This window comes from Schistocerca gregaria, chromosome 6 (assembly GCF_023897955.1).
Source record: "Schistocerca gregaria isolate iqSchGreg1 chromosome 6, iqSchGreg1.2, whole genome shotgun sequence".
Lineage (NCBI taxonomy): Eukaryota > Metazoa > Arthropoda > Insecta > Orthoptera > Acrididae > Schistocerca > Schistocerca gregaria.
In genome coordinates this window covers 235,078,435-235,096,078 of record NC_064925.1, presented here as the reverse complement: position 1 = coordinate 235,096,078, position 17,644 = coordinate 235,078,435, and the positions used below count along the sequence as shown (strand labels likewise).

General features: G+C 40.3%; 1 protein-coding gene across 3 annotated transcripts in view; it reads right to left on the bottom strand.

The window, feature by feature from the left end:
* LOC126278474 (uncharacterized) overlaps window positions 1-9,132 on the bottom strand; it is a 51,700-nt gene extending 42,568 nt beyond the window's left edge. Inside the window, exon 1 of one of the 3 annotated variants that reach the window (XM_049978621.1) lies at window positions 8,908-9,132. The gene's annotated coding sequence lies outside the window, so the exon portion shown is untranslated. Of the gene's footprint in view, window positions 1-8,616; window positions 8,716-8,907 lie in introns of those variants that run through there. The other 2 variants (XM_049978622.1, XM_049978623.1) reach the window with 2 other exon arrangements.
* Window positions 9,133-17,644: the final 8,512 nt, after the last annotated feature.

Genomic DNA, 17,644 nt, shown 5'->3' with positions numbered 1-17,644 from the left:
TCTGCTACCTTCACTACTTCGTCCCTCAAAGCTACCCATTCTTCTTTTACTGTATTTCTTTCCCCCATTCCTGTCAATTGTTCCCTTATGCTCTCCCTGAAACTCTGTACAACCTGTGGTTCTTTCAGTTTATCCAGGTCCCATCTCCTTAAATTCGCAGCTTTTTGCAATTTCTTCAGTTTTAATCTACACGTCATAACCAATAGATTGTGGTCAGAGTCCACATCTGCCCCTGGAAACGTCTTACAATTTAAAACCTGATTCCTAAATCTCTGTCTTACCGTTATATAATCTATCTGATACGTTTTAGTATCTCCAGTGTTCTTCCATGTATACAATCTTCTTTCATGATTCTTGAACCAAGTGTTAGCTATGATTAAGTTGTGCTCTGTGCAAAATTCTACCAGGCGGCTTCCTCTTTTATCTCTTAGCCCCAATCCATAGTCACCTACTATGTTTCCTTCTCTCCCTTTTCCTACAATCGAATTCCAGTCACCCATGACTATTAAATTTTCGTCTCCCTTCACTATCGGAATAATGTCTTTTATTTCATCATACATTTCTTCAATTTCTTCGTCATCTGCAGAGCTAGTTGGCATATAAACTTGTACTACTGTAGTTGGTGTGGGCTTCGTATCTATGTTGGCCACAATAATACGTTCACTATGCTGTTTGTAGTAGCTTAACCGAATTCCTATTTTCCTATTCATTATTAAACCCACTCCTGCATTAACCCTCTTTGATTTTGTGTTTATATCCCTGTAGTCACCTGACCAGAAGTCTTGTTCCTCCTGCCACCGAACTTCACTAATTTCCACTATATCTAACCTTAACCTATCCATTTCCCTTTTCAAATTTTCTAACCTACCTGCCCGATTAAGGGATCTGACATTCCACCCTCCGATCCGTAGAACGCCAAATTTCTTTCTCCTGATAACGACTTCCTCTTGAGTAGTCCCCGCCCGGTGATCCGAATGGAGGACTATTTTACCTCCGTACTATTTTACTCAAGAGGACGCCATCATCATTTAATCATACAGTAAAGCTGCATGCCCTCGGGAAAAATTACGGCCGTAGTTTCCCCTTCTTTTCAGCCGTTCGCAGTACCAACACAGCAAGGCCGTTTTGGGTATTGTTGCAAGACTAGATCAGTCAATCATCCAGACTGTTGCCCTTGCAACTACTGAAAAGGCTGCTGCCCCTCTTCAGGAATCACACGTTTGTCTGGCCTCTCAACAGATACCCCTCCGTTGTGGTTGTACCTACGGTACGGCTATCTGTATCTCTGAGGCACGCAAGCCTCATCACCAACGGCAAGGTCCATGGTTCATGGGGGGGGGGGGGGCTAAATGTTGTAGACTGATGTTTAAAGAATCCAGTGCAAGATCCGATGAATTTCATCTTAACATATACACTCTGGAAGCACCTAGCACACATGAGACAACACCTGCAGTCGTTTATGGGATTTGTTATATTTGATTTCCGCATATGCTGTAAATGTTTCCATCCAGCAACACATGAGGACACTTGTTTACCATGCACTCCTGAACACTCCTCAAATAATTCTTCTGCGCTCTTGCATGACCTCCTTCTTTAAACGGATTGCAACAGTACAGTACAGACTCGAAATCCATTACTTACAGGGTAACACTAGACACCACTTCGCAGCACATATACATTGCATTTTGAGTAAACAAGCCAAGTACATGAAACAAGCTAAAGATGACTGTTTGAAATAGAAGTCTCTCCGAATGGCTATTCACAACAAGATATATTTACTAATTTCTCAGAATAATAGTGCCTGCTATTGTCTGGTGTTTTGGAAAGAAACAGAAAATATAGCTGCTTGCTGCATTTTGATACTGTACTGTTGTTCTGTGCGTTGTGCATGATGCCGTTAGTATGCTACCTTGATATTTACTTAAATGTTTATAGTATCATATTTTAGCAATACAATATACGTTTCCAAAAAGAACGAAGGTGTTTATTTTGAGATATTCAAGTTCAAAGGATAAGCTCAATGACGTTAACTTTCTTGCTAATACCACATACCTCTGCAAATTGGTCATTTTCCGTCTATTATCACACGAAAGTTGTGAACAAATCAATGAGGATTTGTAGAAAATAAATGTGTGGTGTAATGACTGGCAGTTATCTCTCAATATTAGTAAGTGTAACCTACTGCGTATAACAAGGCGGAAATCCCCATTAATGTACGAATACAAAATAAATACCCAGTCATTGGAAGTGGTAACATCCTTCAAGTATCTGGGTGTCACTATTCGAAATGATCTCAATTGGAATGATCAGATTACACAAGTAACGGGCAAGGCGAACTCTAGATTGAGGTTCATTGGTAGAATCGTGAAGCGATGCAGTCCTTCAACAAAGGTAATTGCTTTCAATACGTTACTTCGTCCAGTCTTAGAGTATTGTTCGACTGTATGGGACCCTTACCAGTTGGGTCTCATTCAAGAGATTGAGAAGGTCCAAAGAAGAGCAGCTAGATTCGTGACTGGTACATTTAGCCATCGCGAGAGTGTTACAAATCTTATAGAAAGTTTGAAGTGGGATACACTTGCAGATAGACGACGCGCTAAATGGAATGGGCTGCTCACGAAATTACGAAATCCGATCTTCGCCGAGGATGTAGAGCATAGGTTATTACCACCAGCTTTCAAATCGCGCAATGATCACTACTCAAAGATAAGGGAAGTTAGAGGTCGCACTGAGGCGTTCAGACAGTCGTTTTTACCTCGTGCGATCCGCGAGTGGAACAGAGAGGGGGGGGGGGGGGGGGCGGAATATGACTGGCACAAAATGTGCCCTCCGCCACACACCGCTTGGTGGCTAGCGGAGTATATATGTAGATGTAGATGTAGATATTATCGGGATCACTAATTGCACCAAATTTGAAAGAAACGTATATGGGACCAGTTGAGTGCAGTGTTGAATTGACATGGAATTACTCCAGCACTACATAGAAACTTTCCAAATTAAGAAAATTCGTGTGATACATATAGTTATATTAACATCTGCGTTGATTTACAGACAGACCGGCAGATCGCTGTTCATTATCTCGGTTGGAGAAAGATTCAGAGTTACACTTAAACGTTTTATCGGCTTTGCCCCAACGGAATGTGATAGATTCATTACAGTTCATAGGCTCAAACGTATGTGAGGCAAATAATAGGTTTTGTTTTTCAGGCACAATTCTGGACATTACGTTTTATCTGCAAAACAGTTACCTTACAAAACGCACATTAAATGCTGAAACTGACGGTATGGAGATACTGCGAGGCCGTAAACGCCTTCGGAGTAACGGACATTGCACTAAAATTGTTGTAAATAAAAGGTAGCTTATGGAAGAAGAATACAGAAAGGGGATTGACACTTTTCTCCAAGGAAAATGAGCTCTGTCGAACAGGGAGAAGAAATGTAATGAGGAAAATAGCTGCAAAACAAAGGCATTAAATATTTTAATCCTTCTAAGTTGTTCCTGAGCTAGTTAAACAGAGGTAGCTGCTAAGGAAATGTGTGCAGGTAGATCAGTTTAACATCAGAAGATGCATACGACTCAGTTTAACCTCTTTTCTCAGAAATGACAAAAAGAGACGGTTAGAAGATTCATGGGGTATTTTAGGGATACTTTCTAAGTAATCGACAGCAGAGAACATGCTATAAGCGCAAAGGATGAACTTCATGCTTCTGTAGCATGGCCGGTATAATACGTTCCACATCATTACGAAGTGTCGTATTCATGATCTATGGAACAAGTATTAATCTAATCTAATCTAACACCTTCCAAAAAAGTACACAAGTCGAAGGATCAAAGACATATACACTATGTGATCAGAAGTGTCCAGACACCTGGCTGTAAATGACTTACAGTATGATGTTGGCCCACCCTTAGCCTTGATGACAGCTACTACTCTCCCAAGCATACATTCAATCTGTTGCTAGAAGGTTTCTTGGAGAATGGCAGTCCTTCCTTCACGGAGTGCTGCATTGAGGATAGGTACCCATGTCGGCCAGTGAGGCTTGGCACTAAGTCGGCGTTCTAAAACATCCCAAAGGTATTCTGTAGGATTCAGGTCAGGACTCTGTGCTGGCCAATCCATTACAGGGATGTTATTGTCGTGTAACCACTCCGCCACATGCTGTGCATTATGAACAGATGCTCGATCGTGTTGAGAGATGCCATTGCCATCCCAGAATCGCTCTTCAACAGTGGGAAGCAAGAAAGTGCTTAAAATATCAATGTAGGCCTGTGCTGTGATAGTGTCACGCAAAACAACAAGAGGTGCAAGACCCTCCATGAAAAACACGACCACACCATAACACCATCGCCTCCGAATTTTACTGTTGGCATTACACACGCTGCAGATGACGTTCACCGGGCATTAGCCATACCCACATCCTGCCATCGGATCGCCACATTGTTACCGTGATTCGTCACTCCGCACAACGTTTTTCCCCTGTTCATTTGACCAGTGTTTACTCCTTACACCAAGTGAGACGTCGTTTGGCATTTACTGGCGTGATGTGTGGCTTATGAGCAGCCGCTCGACCATGAACTTCAAGTTTTCTCAAAAAAATGGTTCAAATGGCTCTAAGCACTATGGGACTTAACAGTTATGGTCATCAGCCCCTAGAACTTAGAACTACTTAAACCTAACTGACCTAAGGACATCACACAACACCCAGCCATCACGAGGCAGAGAAAATCCCTGACCCCGCCGGGAATCGAACCCGGGAACCCGGGCGTGGGAAGCGAGAACGCTACCGCACGACCACGAGATGCGGGCTCAAGTTTTCCCACCTCCCACCTAAATGTCGTAGAACTTGCAGTGGATCCTGATGCAGTCTGGAATTCCTGTGTAATGGTCTGGATAAATGTCTGCCTATTACACATTACAACCCTCTTCAACTGTCGTCGGTCTCTGTCAGTCAACAGACGAGATCTGCCTTTACGCTTTTGTGCTGTACGTGTCCCTTCACGATTCCACTTCATTATTACATCGGAAACAGTGGACCTAGAGATCTTTAGGAGTGTGGAAATCTCGCATACAAACGTATGACACAACTGACACTCAATCGCCTGACCCCGCTCGAAGTCCGTGAGTTCTGAAGAGCGCCCCATTCTGGTTTCACACGATGTCTAATGACTACTGAGGTCGTTGATATGGAGCATCAGGAAGTAGGTGGCAGTAAAATGCACCTGATATGAAAAAGGTATGTTTTGGCGGGTGGCTGGATACTTTGATCACATAGTGTAGCATAACGTGTAGCCTACAAAAGTCACTGTACATGAATCCATACAACAAACAGAAAATATTGGCATCACGATTCATCCATTAATAAGGGGTACATGTCTAGTATCGGAATTAAAATAAGCAGCTGGTTAAAGATTGTAATAATAATTTCGTGTGTCTCAATGGGCGTGTCGAAAGTCTTCCAATCGGAAAGCAATTCAGTGACTTGCGTGTATCCATCCTACCCCAGTAATTCTACAGAATGATATTGGACCTACAGTTTAAAATGGAATCCGAACTACGGGTCATCGCTGTCCAGTTTTTACTTTTTTGAGACGTGAATGTAGACCTGAATGTAGACTAAAAATGTTAGACTAAAAAGTGGAGCATGTGAGAGATTTTATGGAAACTTTGAAAGATCTTGCTCATGAGGAACATACGTTTCCACATTCAATCTCCAGAAAACTTCTCCCTGACCTGTGTAATTATATGAGTCGCAGATTACGAGGGTGTGTAAAAAGTAATACTTCCGAATTTTTGTATGAAAACTGTTCATTCTTTTTGAATAGAACAAACTTGGTCAACATTCTACGTACTGGTGTTTCATGTCTACGTATTTATGTCTAGGCATAGACATCATGGCAAGGAACACATTTCTCCCAACGAGAGACCAGTCTGTTGATACTGCCATAGTCGAATGTCTGACTTTATTGACGGAGCAAAAACCTCACCTCTGCTTGCACCGCTTCATTAATGTCAAAGGGAAGTCCTCAAAGGTGTTTTTTAAGTTTCGAAAACAGATGAAAATTGGATGATGCCAAGTCGGGAGTGTATGAAGGATGGCCGATGACAGTGAACCTAAGACGTCAGAATGTTGCAGCTATTGCAGCTGTCGTGTGTGGTCTGGTTTTGTCGTGTTGAAGGAAAGGACGCTCCATTTGTGGGTGAACTATTCGAATTAGAAACTCGATTAGAGCACGACGTTCCTCACTCGACGACGAAGTTACGTTACACGCCACCATGTTATAAGCTAGTCCTCTAGCTACAGAGGGTAAAAATGTCGAATGTTAACAACGATTGTTTTATTTAAATGGCTTTACAGGTTTTCACATAACAAAGTCAGAGGGATCAGCATGCCCTCGTACAATTGTATCTTCTATACACATAACTTCGACTCATACTTATTTAATGATAATAAAGGGTATGTGTGTACTTTGACAGAACGCGTTGGTTTTCGCGTATCACAAGTAATGATTACCTGTCAAAAAATTACTTTGTTATCTCATGCTAATAGCCACTAGGACATGAACGTGTCAAATTAGAGATAAGAAAACGGAGCAAAGCAAAGGTGGTTCACAGCAGTTACATAACAGGTGGAGTATTCAACTTAAGGTTTCTAGTGCCTGGACATAGAAAATTTCCTAATGCCTTAGACTTCGGTGTTAACGGAAGAACAGTGAACTCCGCAGCAGTTAAGAACTATCAGTGAAGAAAGCCACCTACAATAAATACGTATTTTAAAAAAAGGCTACTTTCAGTGTCGCAACCGATTTACGGCTACGACACCTATCTCATGACGGCTAACGTTTCCGGTTACGTGAATGTTTTCGACTGTTGAGTGTTGTTTGCTCCTGCAAGATGATACAGTGATCGGCTTTTTTATTGCTTTGTCCACTGTAGCATACTGCACGATCAGACGACACGTTGCTGTCTAAAACATTCATCTAACCGGTAACGTTATTCTTCTGAAGATGTGGTGTGAGAGCCATAAACTGTTTAAGGTCTTGCAATAAAGGTTTTTCAAAAGTATTTGTGACCAGTTGTATTCTTCATCAGTATCTAAAGAAACCAGCAAACACCTTGTCACCTAGTGATCGATACACCATTCCCCAAAAATAGCGAGATGAAGAACCAATTTACAGTAGCTGAGATGAAGCTTGAGAATTTGTCGTCAACATGACTCCTCGAATGTACCATTCAAATTTCGACAACTAATGACACAACATTTAATCTGTTGGGCATACGTTCGATTCGATTTGAGTGACTGAAGTCGACTATAATCAGTTGCAAAACCACTTTCTCACAAGTTTTATCGACCTTTCACTTGAACGTGAAGAACGAAATAGTGGGTCGACGGTCAACATTGAATGCTATTACTCAGAATCCTCTCTGTACAACAGCCTGCCCCATCACTGAGGCAAAGACATGTTTTATCATGCGTTCACTGTACGATATTACTCTAGTCAACCATTATTACAACATATACTTATTTGTAACACGTGATAGGAACAGTGCGGAAGAATACTTCGTTAAAAGTGAATAACATGTCAAAACTACACAGCAATAGGAAAAAGCTGAAGTTAATTAGAAAATAAAACAAAGTCCAAAATATGTATATTTTCTGTGCTTAGCTTTTCCATGGAGGTTTTTTCCATATGCCACATGACTATAGTTAAAAATCCTGCTGCTTGTATTGAAGTTGATTTTTCCAGTTTCAGTAGCAATTAAATTAAGCGTTCCGCCTGTTGAAAGGTGGAGGTTAAAAAGAAAATCAAATGAAGGCTAAGCATTATTCGTATCTTCATTCAGTAATTTAATTTGCCAACACGTTTGAGTTTTCTGAGTTTTTCCTCATTCAGTCCACTGACCAGTGGGTGTTTTTGACCTTCCATCGAACTACGGACCCCCTTGAAGATGTCTCCCGTAGTCGGAGACGAAACGTTGGGAATCGACACAGAATTCATCAACCGACCACGGCATAACAGCCCGGATAATTATAATGGACCACCTCTTCTGTCAGTTAAATATAAATCGTTATAGTTGTGAGACACTTCTATGACAATATTTTCGCTTCTGCAGAAATCTCCACACATGAAATTCCGGCAACCAACAATCTCCTCGTGGAATCTCATGCCCAGTGTGAAATACCGCAACATATTATGTGTAATAAGCAGCAGTGCCGAACTCTTCGTACCTATTCACGAATTCACAACGCACGGCGATACAGTTGTTCATATGATACATACGAATGAACGACGAGGTCTTCAAAATCACAACATAAAGCAGACTCAGTTATCTACAACCCAACATTTCGTAATCATATGTTGTAAGGTCAGTAGAACAGTAGCTTTCCGAGTTGCAGCTTACAAAAAAATTTTCGTATGAAATTTTCGTAAGTTTTAACGTAAACTATCAATATTCTTTAAAAAATAAGTGCGTAAGCCATTGGAGTTGGCAGAGACCAGAATAATGCACGATTGTCAGTTCTCTACCATTCAGCGCTTATCTCAAACTAAATATTTTGAAAAAGTTTACATAGCTACCCCAATAGCTGACTAAATCACGTTATGAAGTTACTTACCGTGTTCACAAGCCATCGTCATTCTCCTTCGAGGCAAAAAACTAAGTCCCAATAAACAAACGAAATATTGCTACTTTCGTATCCAACTGCCATCCACTTCAAGATATGTAAGCGAAACCAAAGTTTACTATGAACTGTTTTGCAAAGAATGTAAGTCACAGCAGTGTTACTACGTGCATCATATTTTTTACGTATCAACTAAGACTAACTTCAAGTCAGATTTATCTACAGAATATCTAATTTAATACTTTATATTCCTCATAAGTGCACAACCATTGAAATCATACTCACTACAAGAGTATACTTCACGCGTAATCGACAGCTTCGCTTGTTGAAAAACTATTTATATCTTTAAATTCTGCTTGAATGGTTGCCATATTATTTATTAGCTTCAGCGATGCATTATTTGCAGCTATTGCGCCACTAATACAACACGTTTTACGGAGTTCTCAACTGCGGAAAAACTTTCAACTGAAATTTCAGGTAATGTAAATATCTTTGGTCAGAGAAATAATTACTCACGCTTCCAACCGTTTGAACAGTGGAAAGATATGCTCATGCTTTTACAAAGCTCACAACGTTTTTGAATTTATATAAGAATGTGGATGTATATTCATATGATGCAATAGTTTTTCTAAGTCTGTTTGTTGCTGTAGCACACAATTACTTCCTAATTGCTCCTACAATTTTTTTTAGACACAACGGCTCTTCTTTCAATTCATTTCTTTGAAGCGCTTTGCACACATGAATATTTATGTATCATCGGAATTATTTACCGTCTGACATTTAAATATTAATCATAATTGAACTATTAGATCACTCTACAACTATGACGTAACAAAATCTGGTTACTATACTATAAGCCTAGTAGCGGTAGCCGCGTAAGAAGGAAGACTACATGTTGTGGCTAACGTTATAACGTTCTGCGGACAGTTGTGTGTATTCAGTTGACTTTACTTTCATTTTTTCTGATAGATTTTAGCATTACGTTAAATTCTCTGGTACCAATGTCCATAATTCTTCTCAGCACTGTTATATACAGCATAAATTAATTAATTAACTATTTTAAGCGGATGGGAAAAGACGGTTTCACAATTCTTTATCGAGCGAGGAATTATCGTAAAAGTCACTTCAGCCAATTAGGATGGACCATATTTTGTTGTAAATACTAAGTCAGACCTTTCTGTGACATCTGTAAACTTCATCAGTGGTATACGCAAAGTAATTTGTCGAATTCTGCACAATATGGTAATTCCAGTGCCTGATGTTTCAAGAAACTGACCTAGATGACTTCGTCCGTTACTAGGATCGTTCGCCAAGGACGTACACGGTAATCGTGAATGTTTGAAAAGTTATAGAACTAACTACATATTACAGAAATATAATTACCTCTTCAGTGCCCTGAGATAAGTCCTGAAATACGTAATACATTGACCAGAGCTAACGATAGCCAGTAAATGTACCATTATTTCGCGCACAAAAATAAATTATTTTATCATATACACCTTAAACATTAACTGATGAATTTTTGCGGTTCAGAAATTTATAAATTCTGTGTAACTACCTTTTATCTATTCTGTTACTCAAAAAATGGACACGCAAAGGAGACGTTGAACGTTGCTTCCAAAAACTCTCGTAAAGTACTTGACCGGATTCCTTCAGTTTTTTTCACAAATCTGTAATGAAGAGAGAGAGATAGAGAGAGAGAGACAGAGAGAGGGAGAGAGAGAGAGAGAGACAGAGAGAGAAATTTGAAGGAGTTTGATCAAGAACTCATCGACATTTGTTGGAAGCAACATTCAACGTATCCGCTTTGCAAGTACATAATGGTCTGGCAGATATTTCAAATTTAGTTTTTGCATTTCTTAGCTGGAGTCAGCCCAAACAATTATTGCTCACCACTTCTCTCGGGCAACGCTCAGTGTCAATAGCAAGCCTCCGTTTGTGTCTCATTGCAAACAACACTTTTTTTTAAATTCAGATTTTTACGTGCCCATTTGATGGTGGACTTGTCTGATATTCTTCTTATCTGTATGTACTAAAAGGGACATTAAAACTCGAGAAATTAACAGCAGTCCTGCAGCAACTAAGTAGTACTGCTTGGATGGCGATAGCCAAGGCACTGATGTCGATACTGGGGTCTCGGTTAGTCTTCGAGTTTTGCTGTCCCTGTTAATACACGTCGATGAAATAATTGTGGCACTAGAGTTATCAGAGACCGCTCTATCGAATGGGAATGAAAATTTCGCTTTAAAAATCATTTTTCCTCTATACGGGAAACAAACCAACGCTTTCCGTCGACACTGGGTGTCAAATGAAAGATGTGATTAGTACTACTTGTTTTTGGTGACTCGTGCTACACAATGTAAAAACGAAATTACAAATATCTGCAGAAAACTCCAGTGACAATCCTCCCAGTAACTCTTACGAGAGACGCTATATGAGTGGTTGATTACCAAAACTGGAGATGTCCAAATATTTTGATTACTGAAATTGATGCGACAAAAGAGTCCAAACGATATTCATAGCATGTTACACAAGAACAACATTTTCACTAATGTTCATTTTTAAGTGTACAGTCTACAGTTAATTCTTAAGGACAATTTTGTTCCTCTGACTTGGCCGGTATTTGTACGCTCTACTACCCTTATCTGGAGTAATTTATTGTACAATTTTGGTAAATATTTTTGGAAACAGTGATCAATAGAGTATTATATTTTAACTGAAGTTCAGTCTTGATGACAACATTTATGTCTCAATAACATAGGTGACCTGTTTCGGTTATATTTATATAACCATCTTCAGTTGTTGTTGTGGTCTTCAGTCCTGAGACTGGTTTGATGAAACCCTCCAGCTACTCTATCCTGTGAAAGCTTCTTCATCTCCCAGTACTTACTGCAACCTACATCCTTCTGAATCTGCTTAGTGTATTCATCTCTTGGTCTCGCTCTACGATTCTTACCCTCCACGTTGCCCTCCAATGCTAAATTTGTGATCCCTTGTTGCCTCAGAACATGTCCTACCAACCGATCCCTTCTTCTTGTCAAGTTGTGCGACAAACTCCTCTTCTCCCCTATTCTATTCAATACCTCCTGATCAGTTACGTGATCTACCCATCTAATCTTCAGCATTCTTCTGTAGCACCACATTTCGAAAGCTTCTATTCTCTTCTTGTCTAAACTATTTATCGTCCACGTTTCACTTCCATACATGGCTACACTCCATGCAAATACTTTCAGAAACGACTTCCTGACACTTAAATCTATACTCAGTGTTAACAAATTTCTCTTGTTCAGAAACGCATTCATTGCCATTGCCAGTCTACATTTTATATCCTCTCTACTTCGACCATCATCAGTTATTTTACTCCCTAAATAGCAAAACTCCTTTACTACTTTAAGTATCTCATTTCCTAATCTAATTCCCTCAGCATCAACCGATTTAATTTCAATACATTCCATTATCCTCGTTTTACTTTTGTTGATGTTCATCTTATATCGTCCTTTCAGGACACTGTCCATTCCGTTCAACTGCTCTTTCAAATCCTTTGCTGTCTCTGACAGAATAACAATGTCATCGGCGAACCTCAAAGTTATTATTTCTTCTCCGTGGATGTTAAAACCTACTCCAAATTTTTCTTTTGTTTCCTTTGCTGCTTGCTCAATATTCAGATTGAATGACATCGGGGAGAGGCTACAACCCTGTCTCCCTCCCTTCCCAACCACTGCTTCCCTTTCACGCTCCTCGACTCTTATAACTGCCATCTGCTTGCTGTACAAATTGTAAATAGCCTTTCGCTCCCTGTGTTTTATCCCTGCCATCTTTAGAATGTGAAATAGAGTATTCCAGTCAACATTGTCAAAAGCTTTCTCTAAGTCCACAAATGCTGGAAACATAGGTTTGCCTTTCCTTAATCTTTCTTCTAAGATAAAGCGTAAGGTCAGTATAGCCTCACGTGTTCCATTTCTACGGAATCCAAACTGAACTTCGCCGAGGTCGGCTTCTACCAGTTTTTCCATTCGTCTGTAAAGAATTCGCGTTAGTGTTTTGCAGCTGTGACATTAAACTGATAGTTCAGTAATTTTCGAATCTCTCAACACCTGCATTCTTTGGAATTGGAATAATATATTCTTCTTAAAGGCTGAGGGTATTTCGCCTTCTTCAGACCTGTGAATTAATTTTAGAGAATACTAGAGACCAATCTTAAAATAAAATGAAAAGTGTCTAATGACGACAGAGTTTTAACAAGATAAAATAAAACTTATCCTCCAAGGAAGCCATGGGTATAATAAGTTTTATTTTATCTTGTTAAAACTTTGTCGTAATTAGACACTTTTCATTTTATTTTAAGATTGGTCTCTAGTATTTTCTAAAATTAATTCACAGGTCTGAAGGTGGTTATATAAATATAACCGAAACAGGTCACCCATGTTATTGACACATCAATTTTGTGATCAAGACTGAACTTAAGTTAAAATTTTATTTATTGTGTTTTCAAAGTTCTTTCTGGGAGTACGTAACAATGAACACAAGACAGTATTATTTTCTTTACAACAAACCGAAGATAGAGGTCTTGTTATTCCTTCGGTTCCCATTATTAGTTGTTATTCACCCTTGAACAAGCCATTGTTGTCATCGTCGTCATCAACAACATTCGTCCCCTCCTTTTAATTGCAATTTTCATCTTGGCTACCATAAAGGAGGCCCTTGCACGCTTTGTCTTGTTCTTGCAGGAACTGCGTCGAAGTACAAACATCTCCGGCTTCAGCTGGCTGAATACCTGGAATCTTGTCGTACAGCTATTTCAGACTCAAAGTAGTGTATTCTGTTGTAGGACTTCTCTTAACTGTTTCGGTATGAGATACAAAACTTATCTTCCCCATCAATGCGAGTCATCGGTAAAAGTTGCAGTTTGAGCGGTGAGGTCTTCAAACAGAATGGATTGGTAGCACGTTTAATATCTACGAAATCATCATGTTTTACTATTTTTTAGCTTTAGTGGATGCGTTATCGTGCGAGCATCAACCATTTTATTGTCCCAAGTTTCAGGAATTTCTATATTCTTTGTCTTCCGCTTCTTATGACCAATCAGTTATAAGTGTTGATCATTTGGTAAAGAGCTTGTCCTCGCAGTGGTAACACTTATGTGATACTTTCGTAGATCTTCAAAAAAATGTACTGTACTGTGTAAGAGCTGAATCAAAAGTTAACTTTTGTTTGATCAAGGCAGCTCTTCGGTTTTCTGACTGAATGAGATTTATGAAGTTCAAAACCACAGATGTGACTTCATTAAGTCCTTTTCTCTCCCAAGTGGTCAAGATGATTTTAAACTGAAAAAGAATCATCTGCCAGATTGGGAACGCCAAAAACAATGTGCCATTATTTCCTTGCATGGTAAATAGCACTCGACTGCAAGTGTAGTAGACGTACATAATGAAATGAAAAACAGTTAATGAGTGCTGGTTTTGCTATTAGAATATGGTTTCGGTTTATGCTTACAAAATCTTCTGCCCGGTTTACGTTCAATCCCTTTTGCGCTACTAATTCCTCACCTTATTTTGCTTTTGAATGTATCACATATATTACATGTATCAGACCTGGGATATTCGAAATGTGTGTTAAGCATTTTAAGCATTGTCCAATAATTTTTATAAGGAGGACTGATATCGAACTTGTGTACAAACAGAAGATGCAAATCACTTATGGGCAAAGGTTCTCGGAGGTATTTTCGTTTTCGGTCATCATGCAGGGAGTAGTGAGATTGCCTTGCTTCAAATAACTTTACTGGACTCAATGTTTAAGCAATTTGTGACTGAAAGCTACATGCATAGCTGACATTTGGGTCGTGTCCTGACCTGTAACGGTTCTTGTGGTGGTTAAAAATATGTCCGTATCATGATATAAACAAATATTCTTATCTGGATGGCACCTTTGAGTATACCGCGCAGCATTTGCATGAGCAGCAGCAGCGTTTAGTTATAACTTACGTCCAGCACCTGAAACATATCGACGTATTCATTGTTTGTGTATTCCATCGGGAAGCTGCCGTGCATGAACTTAACAGCACCAGTTAGGGTTGTACGCTGTGTAGTTAGTAGACACTTGCATGCAATTTCTTGGATACCACTGTCATGTGATAGGCTTACGAAAGGCTATCCTGCTTGTAGACGACGTGAACTAGGGAATGAACCTCTACAAAATAAATGAATTTTTGTTAGCCAATCAACAGATAGTAATAATACTTAAAAATTGTATTTTTTGTGCAAATGTACCCTGTTTTGAATTGAACAATGCCTACTGACATTAAAAAACTAAAATTAGGGTAAACTAAAACGTCAGTGGTGTTTATTGCAGGAGTAAAGTACAATTACTTTACAAGATATTATATTCGAAAAGTTCCCTCACTGAAAACTGTGCAAAACTGAAGAGCCAAAGAAACTGCTACATCTTTATAATATCGTGTACGGCCCCTGCGAGCACGCAGAAGTAGCCCAATACAACGAGACATGGACTCGACTAATGTCTGAAGTAGTGCTGGAGGGAAGTAACACCACGAAACCTGCAGGGCCGTCCATAAATCTCTTCTGAACAGCACGTTGCAAGGCATCCCACGTACGCACAATAACGTTCATGTCTGGGGAGTTTGGAGGCCAGCAGCAGGGTTAAAACTCAGTAGAGTATTCCGGGAGCCACACTGTAGCAATTGTCGCTGGGGTGTCACATTATCAAGCTGGAATTGCCTAAGTGCGTCGGAATGCACAATAGACGTGAATGGATGGAGGTGATCAGACAGGATTCTTACGTACGTTCACCTGTCAGAGCCTTATCCAGACGTTATCTGGGGTGCCATATCACTCTAACTGCACACGCCCCACACCATTACAGAGTCTCCACGAGCTTGAACAATCCCCTGCTGACATGCAGGTTACTTGGTTCCATGAGATTGCCTCCATATCTATACACGTGCGATACAACTTTAAACGACACTTGCCCGACCAGGCAACATGTTTCCAGTCATCAACAGTCCAATGTCTGTGTAGACGAGCCAGGTGAGGTGTGAAGCTGTGTGTCGTGCTGTTGTCAAGCGTACACGTGTGGCCCTCCAGCTACGAAAGCCAATATAGCTGATTTTTCGCTGAATGGTTTTCACGCTGATACTTGTTGATGGCCCAGAATTGAAATATGCAGAAATTTGAGGAAAGGTTACACTTCTGTCACGCTGAACGTTCTCTTCAGTCCTCGTTGGTCCCGTTGTTGAACGATTTTTTCCGGCTGCAGCAATGTCAGAGATTTGATGTTTTACCAGATTTCTGATACGCACGGTAGACTCGTGAAACGTTCGTATGGAAGATCTCCACTTCATGGCTACCTCGGCGATGCTGTGTCCCATCACTCCTGCGCCGACTATAACACCACGTTCAAAGTCGCTTAAACGTTGATAACCTATCATTGTAGCGACAGTAACCGATCTAAAAACTGCGCCAGACACTTCTCTTATATAGGCGTTGCCGACTGCAGCCCCGTATTCTGCCTGTTCACATATCTCTTTATTTGAATACGCATGCCTGTACCAGTTTCTTTGGAGCTTCAGCGTATATACATTAGTTATCTAGATTTTGACCAGTAACGACACAACCGACCATCACAGGTTGTGTTCGAAATGATCACCGGCAGCTGCAATAGACGCTCTAGTCTGGTATCGGACGACTGCTGTACAAGAGCTAGTATTTCAGCAGAAATGTCCGAGCAGGCTGCCGTACGTCACTGCGTACATCGCATGTAGTGGGAATGTTCTTGTAGATAGCGTCTTTCAGTTTTCACCGTAGGAAAAAAAGTCTACAGTGGTCAAATCCGACGAAGGGAACGGCCTAGATCCAGGTCTTCTGTGTCCAACCCAGCGATTTAAAAACAATTCGTGAAAACATGCTGCAGTACGTCGTGCGCTATGAGGGGGACAACATCATTTTGGTGCCATCAGTTTCTCCTTGTCTGACGAGGAATGTCTTCAAGCTTCTGTGAAAGATGGTATGTTAGGAGGCTGTGAGCTTTCATTGTTCCGTCTAAGAAAAACAGGTTGATAGTTCTCAGTCCCGCATCACACATTTACACTCTATAGGTGCTGACGTTCATCCTGATAAAGCCAACGAGGGTTATCAATTGGCCAGTAGTGCTGGTATAGGCGGTTTGCCTGGCCATGATTGGTAAATGTGGCTTCATCACTAAACAAGATACGTAATACGTCCGGAGTATTCTGTCTCAACGCCCATGTACAGAAGTTAACACGATTCTAACAATATTTTCCCTGCAGGTCCTGATGAAGAGAGGTGTGATAGTAATGGAACGTATGTAGATTGAAAATGAATTGGAAACTTGTCTGACGCGTGCCACTTCCTCGTACGACAGCGAGGGAGATAACGTTACGAGCAATTGCAACAGTAGCTAGAATATTAATTTCCCTCTCTTCTTTCGTCACTTGTTTCCTTCTGGTATGGTGTCTACGTGATACGTTACCACTTTCACGTAACTGGTGGAAAACGTTGATAGATAACTGCTGTGATGGTTGACGTCTAGTGGGATATCTTGCTTCAATCAGCGTACAAGAATGAAGTACATTCTTCCTACATTCTCCATACACCTTGAACATAACGGCGTTAACTGCTTTGGTAAGTCACATCGTCCCCTCACGACCTACTTCTTTACTGCTCGGACTGTCTCACATTAACTGACTATCAAGTCGCAATGCACTCAAGGAACACATAAACACAATAAGTAAACACAACAACATTGTACCTAGCAACCACGCACGTTCAATGGCACAAAGAAGCGTCGGCGTGGAAATTTTGCTCAGTACGATATCTAGTATACACTTCGCACTCGACTCCTGCACCAAATCCTACTGACATTTTAACTTGCCGGTTTTTTAGTTTGTTGTCCTTAATAAGCATTTTTACATTCAAAAAACGTATGTTTGCACAGAAAATTTACTTTCTACGTGTTATTACAGCTTGGTTATTGGCTAACAGTACGA